Source organism: Lichenostomus cassidix, chromosome 5 (assembly GCF_008360975.1).
Source record: "Lichenostomus cassidix isolate B80296 chromosome 5, HeHo_3.0, whole genome shotgun sequence".
Taxonomy (NCBI): Eukaryota; Metazoa; Chordata; class Aves; order Passeriformes; family Meliphagidae; genus Lichenostomus; species Lichenostomus cassidix.
The window spans coordinates 18,806,466-18,814,399 of record NC_139486.1 but is presented as its reverse complement, the minus strand read 5'-3'; the positions used below and the strand labels follow the sequence as shown (position 1 = coordinate 18,814,399).

Sequence of the window (7,934 nt, the reverse complement as noted above, 5' to 3'; positions counted from 1 at the left end):
CTGACAGGTTGACAAAAGTACATGTAGCCTTTCCTTCTGCAGGGGAGAGGTCAGGCACTCCACCACCACAGCAGAACCTTGGGGTATTACACAGCTACCCATTCGCAGCTTTCACAGTGATGGATGAGGTCTTAGCAGATGCCTTGCAGAGAACTGCAAGACAGAGAAGCAAAAAGAAGGAGATTACTCATATGTCTGCCCTTTTCCCCTCTCAGATTGGGTGAGGCAGGTGATTAAAAGATAAAGTCTTGGGCGATCTAATCAAAGCCATCTGCTCCTACTCTAGTCAAGTGAGAGAAACTCTCAGAAGCTCAAGGAACATGAAGAGTTGGTTTAATCATAACTTAAACAGAAATATTATTGTAAAAGCACTCAGGGGCTCTGAAGACAATGCTCCTATTCATTGAGGAGTTCCAGATCTATGGATATAACTTTCTTAACTGGTTCTCAGACTCCAAAATACCCCCAGATACATTAAGTAAAATTAAGGATTCAATAAAACCTGATGGATTTGAGCATGAGGGGAAAAAAAATAGCCTAAACCTGTCACCAGATACGTACCTTAAGGGGAATGAGGCTTCTTGCAACTTCTTTTAAAGCATCAAATACTAGCTGAAACCATATGGAACATGTCCATTTCTGTCTGGTGATGACAAGCCTCATTCAGAAGATAATTAACAATGAAATTAATAAATAAATCCTTAATCAGAAGAGGGTTTTTTCCTAATCTTTTATAATAAACAGGAGAAAAAAATTCCTAACAGAATGTTCTGGTGTCAGTAACCTTTGTGATAACCAGGATGTAACATTTGCAAAATTAACTACTCCTTTTTAAGGGAAAAAAAGTAATTAACAAACAGCCCATAGCCCGAGGAAACTGAGTTTACTTTGTGTACAGATCTGCTCCACAAAGGTGCAGAGTTATAATTTCACTAGGTTGTAAATGGGAAATGATGGCCAAATTCTTCAGTTGAAATGCCTGTTTTAGTCTGCTTGTGTTCATGCATGAATGATAGCCAGGAGAGACATGGGCATTTCCAATAACCATAGTGAAAGGCTGCCTAGTATTGCAGCAGAGGTTTGGCTGTCTTGCACCTATTTTTATTATATTGCTTTTTTTCAAAGCATTGCCAGTATGTCAGCCACAGTCTTTCAATGAAATTCAGTAGCATTTTGAGATGCACAAAATTTTCATCATGGCATCTATTTATGGAGACAGCATATATTCATTCTCCCTAATCTCCCTCTAATTTTCTATGCAAATACTGCCAGGCTCACTCAAGGCCACAGGATTTAGTTACTCACTTGACTGAAAAGCATGTCAATGCAAATTCAGGCTGATAAACCAGAGCACAAATCTCCAGGGCTTCAGCAAGTTATAATTCAACCACAGTATTAACAAAACAAGATAGCAATTATGCAAGGAATCAGCTGAAAGGTTATTTTTAATTTTAAATTTGTGCCTCTGTACAGCTGGGTGTTGGAAGTAAAAAGCACGATGGGGCACGTGTCCCCATTAGGAAGGCCTTTGGAAACCAAGCAGCATACTGTACTGAGCATTATGCTGTGGACGTTTCACAGTAAATTTATCAGCGTTAGCCCTGAAAGCAAATGGTTTTCTGGTGTGGTGGAATGTTCTTTTTAATATTAGTATATCAAATATTTTTGGCTCTGACAGTGACAGCAAATTAGTGCTGACTGCATAAAGGCAGGGTTGTGTGCAAGCTTGGGGACATTACAAGGGCTCCTCTGATTGCCATCAGTCCTCACCTCCAGGACTGTCTTGTCCTGAATTCAGGTTTCACCATGAAATCAGATCAGCTGAAGTCTTAACTTTCTCATTTTTCACTGATAAATCACTTGTATAATATACTTGTAAAGCCCCTGTAACAGACCTATTTACACTGAAGACTTGATTTTATGTACTCCCATTTGTTTTTGGTAAACTTGTTTTTCCTCCTTATTCATTAGCTGCTTGGCAATCTCCTGCCACTTAGTGCAGTTTCTGTAAAGTCATGGCCCCTATAGGAGGTGGTTTTAAAGCCTCTCTAAGTCTGTGAAGATGAGGAGGCTGCTCTCAGGCCCCTGACTGTCCTGGCTGCTCCTGCCTGACCTCTCCTGGGGCTTCCCCATCCTGCCAACAACCCAGGACTTAATGTCAGCACTCCAAGGCCATCAGACAAGACCAGGCTTGTCCCTGGACCCACAGCCCATCCTGTCCCTGGCCCATTTCCACCTCCATGGAGGTGCCTGCTGCCTGGGGCTGGGCTGTCCCTGGTGGCCCAGCTGCTCTGCTCCTGGCCGGGACAATGGGGTGGGCCCTGGCTCTCAGTCCCTGCCCTGTCCCCTTGCCAACAATCCCTATGAAGGCCCACAGAGAGCTGGTGACATGTGCAGTGCCCTGAAGACATGGTCAATATCTCTGTGAGACAGCTGAGAAGAGGCAGGGAGTAAGCTCAAATACTAACATCAACTGATAGTAGCCTTGGTACGTTAGGATATTCCGTGTCCAAGTTTTGGTTCAAGGCAGCTAGTCCTGTTCCAAACATCCTAGTCTGAATGTTAGCCATTCCCAGAAGGCAGTTTGAGTGTTTCTACCTTTTTCTGGGGTGGGAGAGGATGCAATAAAATTGATACTAACTCATCATGGTCAGTCTGTATCTGAGGTCAGAGAAAACTCCATGTCACACTTAAGTTACTGGAGTAAAGGCAGCCAAGATAAACTTTCCATTCATATTACAGGCTTGATTCAGTTTCCTGGACATCCAGTTGCTAGGGTTTATTGGAAATAAATTGAGGAGTATCCAGCCAGAACCCCAGCAGCCACAAGGGAAAGCCTCGGGTAAACAATAGGTTTCCCTCATATCAGTCAGTTCCCATGAATGTCTCACAGATGCTGAGGCATCCGAGATGTCACTTGTATGAAAACAAATACACAATTGAATCGAGGTCTTTGTGCTTACACAAGCACAACACCCCCATAATAGACAGGTTGCTGCAACACAGAAGCTTTTGAAAAATGTGACAGGTAATTTTAGTTTGGAAAGGTGCATCACACAGCTATAATTGTCATTGATTTACTTTGTAAAGTTCTAAAATCTTGGGACATGGTTTTGTAAGTCATCACTTCTGTGTAGCACAAATGAAGATATGATCACTGGAAATGTTTCAAATAAGAAACGCAGTTTTAAATTAAGAGGCTTTGATAGTGCATATTGTAACAACTGTTTTCTATTCTGTTTGTCTGATTCAGCCCAGTTTATTCACATTGTATGGCAGAACACATAAAAGTAGTTTACACACACACATGTAGAATACAATTCAAAGCCTTTTGAAATCAGTTGGATACTTTTCTTGATTTCCCAGGAGAAGTAGACATGTAATGTGGCACTGAGCATCTCAAATGATGGACAGAGAATTAACAGGTTACTCATCCTTTGCCTGATCAGACTATTCAGATGTGAGAGCAGCACTAAAAAAGAACAGGGTATGGAAATGCAGAATGTTTGTTTTCAAGTTAAACCACACACCTAAAGGTTGTCACACTTAAAAATTCCAGAGCCAAGTTTCATAAAAAATATAAGTATTCCTGCACTGTTAAATCTTGGCAGGGCTCCGATAAAATAGTATAATCTTGTTTTCCATTTATCCTGGCTAGCTGACATTTCTGCCTCACTCTGGCATGCAGTAATCATTAAGAGAGCCTGGCATTTCACAAAATTTGGTAAATGAATGAGGACTCTGGGGATTTTTCCCCCTTTTTTTTTCCCTGGGCATATAAAGCTGCTATCAAATGTGACTGCAAAATTACATTTGCATGCACACACCTACACAAGATTTTTTTGTCCTGTAATTACTATAGCTATTTTAAATTCACACTGTGCACATGTATATATGGATGCATTCAGGCACATTCAGTTTTGATATAGCTATACAAATAGCTATACATATAGCTATAGGATACATGTGTGTACTATAGTTAGAACAAGATTATGAGCTTTTGCATATGGGCTTGAGCAGATAATGGGAATTAGGACTTGCCCTTTACTTCTGTGTAGGAACTACCCGTTTATTAGGACACAAAAACAGAGGCAAAGCCCTTCAGTTTGGTTACCCAGGAGAACAGTGAGCATGTACATGTGAGACACCCAAAGCTGGGACCTCTGAAAGTAACCTGCCTTCAAGTATCTTAAGATCAGCTTCCTGAAAGAACTGAGAAATTACCACCTAGACAGAATTTGAGTGTTTGTGCTTTAACAGCTTAAGGCCTGGATTGCACAGTATTGTGGAATTCAACTCCTATATACACACACTAAACCTATGGATGCCTAGTTTTTGCCAGAAATTTTCCAGTTGTCTAAAGCACTATTTCTGTTTTTATGAAAAAGCACCCCTTTTGGAACAGGACTAGGGTACTTTCCAAACTCAGTATAGGCAAATTAGGTGTTTTACTACATGAGGCAAGCCTAGAGCAAGGCTAACTAATTCATAAAACATCAATTTCTATGGTGTTGCTGTATCTGTCATTGCTGGGAAAAAGATATTACTTTCCCTTTCCTTCTCTTATTGTTTTGGGAAATTAGTACAGTAGCTAGAGCTACACAAAAATTTAGACAGGCAGAAAATGATGGAGGTTGGTAGAGATCTCTGGAGATTGTCTAGTCAACCCACCTTACTCAAAACAGCATCAACTACAGAATGTTTCTCAGGGACATGCTGAGTTGAATTTTGAGTATCTCCAAGGACATAACCTCCCAGGTTGACTTGTACCAGTGTTTGGCCTTTGTGGAAACAAATAAACAAAAACTTTCAAATAGCTGAAAAATAATTTTTTTAAAGTTGAAAAATCCCAACTCTTTCAACCTTGCCTCATATTTGGGCTGCTTCAGGTCCTCAGTCATCTTCATGACCCTTGACTGATGTATCAAATGTTGTAGATGTAGAGTCTGACATAATTTTAAAAATATAGAAAAATAAAGAAAAATTTAAAAAAATCTAGAAATTTACAAGATCAAACCATTCCTCTTTTGTCACACATTTATTTTATTTTACATAATTTGAGCCTTGTGCAGATAAACTGTTTTTTATTGCTGTGTGACTTGCAGTATATTTCAGGATTTGGCCTCCCTGCAATTTTTTTCAGACAGAGGGCAAATAAAATAGTTTTGTGTGGTTGGATCTTCTCCTTTTTGCCATGTCACAGAGCAACTCAAAAGTACACAGCTGTGTGATAAGAAGTGCATTCTCTCCAAGTTTGAAAAGGAAGAGCTGTTTCTCAACAGAATCCTAAATTTAATTGTGCTAACAGGGATTTTTGTATCAAATGTTATACACATGTGCTTTCAAATGAGGAAATTTGTTGCAGGTTCTTCATGGGCAAGATTTTACCTTCCTTACATATTGCCTGGAAAATTGCCCCTAAGATCTCTGTAGCATTAAAAATTATTATGAAAGTTACGATCCAGCCACAGAGCTTTGAGTTTGTCTATGTCTAGAATCATTCTAGATTTGCATCATTAAAAAATGCATGACTAGAAAAATAAAGGCTTTATTAATTGTTAAAAATTGCACCGTCCTATTGAGTATTTCAGGCAAAATGTGTACATAAGAATGGATATTCACTTTTTGGGTTGAAGGTGCAAAAGCATTCAGCATTTTGCTTCTGTCTACTAATTAATTTTCTCCCTGACAAAATAGGTATCATCTGAGTGCCTCATTGCTCACATGGACAGACATGTCTCTTTTAAAATTCGACTGACAATATCTCCCATCCCCAGCCTTCTCTCTTCCCAAACAATTAAAATGAAATAATTTACCAATTTCTAGAAATTATTTTTAAACTGAATTAATTTCAGTGAGAAATTTGGTATTAACACTTCTGGAGAGTTCTAGAAAGTAATCACTGAAAAAAAATCATTATAAGGTCCCTTAATTCATTATTATTCACCCACTTACTCCAGCCCTAATCTGGAAAACATGTTCTTCCACAACTTCTTTCTCCCTGCTCCATCTAGGAGAGGAGAAATAGGAAAAAAGTTAAATTAATTGTTGAGACAAGAACAGTTTAACAAATTAAATATAATAAAATATGCTACTACTAATACTACTAGTAACAATAGCAATGAAAAGGGAGACAGATAACAAAAAAGGAGAAAGATGAAGAAAACTCAAGGGAAAAAAAAGTGATGCAAAATATCTATCATTGCTTACCACCAGCAAGTCCTCTAGTAGCAAGTGGCCCATCCTGGCCACTCCCCAAGTTCATATGTTGATTTTCATGCAAAGGGATATGGAATATCCCTTTTCCTAGCTCAGGTCAGCTGTCCTGTGCACCTGCTTCTTGTGCACCTGCTCACTGGCAGAGTTCAGGAAACTAAAAAGTCCTTGACTTAAGGTAAGCACTGCACATCAACAACTAAAATATCAGTGTTATCAATATTATTCTCATACTGAAATTCTCATTATTCTCATACTCCAAAGCACAGCACTGTACCACCTACTAGGATGAAAATTAGCTCTATCCCAGCTGAAACCAGGACAATGTGTCAAATTATTTTCGTATGTTCTCAGGTAAGACTAGTCAAAGTGGTGCTAGATTATATCAAAGTGTATATTCATATATTTGGCAACAGGAAAATGCAGTGAACTTAGCAACTCATATTATACAGATCATAAAACACTTCTCACAAGGTAACAGTCTGAGGTTACTCCTACCCTGGACTGAAAGTGAAACAGTGACCTATGATATGTAATAAAATGCTCTATATCCCATTATTACTAGGGTGAGTTCCTTTTATCTTCTTTCCAACACTCTTTTTTTGGCTGTCACCAAATTTCTAAAATTTACAGCATGGACCATGAAAGTCTGGATTACTGCTGGGTTGACACCTTCTAGTATTAAGAGGAAAGATAAAAGATAGCCTTTATCGTGGAAGAAAAAAAAATTAGAAAGAAATAGAACTTACATATTGAATTTGTATTGCCTTTCTGTGTTTCCACTCTAGGATCTGGCAGAGGATGTTTTGGTTGACACAAGTGTATTTTTACCAGGTTACTTTCAGTGGGAAAATTACATATTATCTATTTCAAAATCTAGAGGAAGTATTCAAGGCAGGTAGAATAAGGCATAAGAAGGAAGGTCTTGATAAACTTTAGGAAAAAGTTTTAGATTATTGAAATAAATCATGTTTATTGAGCAAGCACCCTTATATATACCTATAAATATAAAGCAAATCCACCTTTTGTTTGCTCATCCAGACACTTTATGCATATGACATAGAATTTTTCTCCCACATCTGGATTAACATTTCTAATCTTGAGCTAGGATCCCTTCCTTGTACTGCATCTTTGTCGTTTGGGAAACCAGTTTTGAGAAAGAGGCCATATACGTTTTTTGTTCTTGAAAATTATGATGTTTGGGGAAAAAAGGGAAAAAGGGGCTAGGGGGAAGGAGGTGACCACATGACCCAAACCAAACAGATGTAGGATAACCACCTTAAAATTAAATGATCCTAAAATTAAAATTCTACCTTTTTCATTCAGGAAAAATACCATATAAACTGATTGAAATGATTCTATAGCAGGTCAATGAGAAAGAAACTGTTCAATCTTCTCACCACAATAGAGACATAGAAGAATGAAATAATAGAGCTTGGTATTTTTAACATTCATGTCCCTTTTAAAATGTCTTGTGCAGAAAAAAAGAAACACTAAAAATATCCAACAGCACAGTTGAAGTTTACTTGGCCATGAAAGATAAAATGTACAGTATAGTTTTGTACTCCTATTATTTGCACTTAATTTGTAGCATAAATCACAGAATCACAGAATAAGCTGAATTGGAATGGACCCCCAAGGATCATCAAGTCCATCTCCTTCCTGGCTCTGCACAGCACCATCTCAGGAGTCACACTATGTGCCCAAGAGCATTGCCC

The 7,934-nt window shown here is 38.5% G+C and overlaps 1 long non-coding RNA gene across 2 annotated transcripts; it reads right to left on the bottom strand.

The window, feature by feature from the left end:
- Positions 1-4,866: 4,866 nt before the first annotated feature.
- Positions 4,867-6,303, bottom strand: LOC146436077 (uncharacterized). 2 transcript variants are annotated; one of them, XR_014852880.1, is made up of 3 exons: positions 6,211-6,303; positions 5,948-6,010; positions 4,867-4,946 (listed from the first exon to the last, which is right to left on the bottom strand). It is a non-coding gene; the product is annotated as an uncharacterized LOC146436077 (long non-coding RNA). The 2 variants fall into 2 exon arrangements; XR_014852881.1 differs by having other exon boundaries at positions 4,892-4,946; positions 5,956-6,010.
- Positions 6,304-7,934: the final 1,631 nt, after the last annotated feature.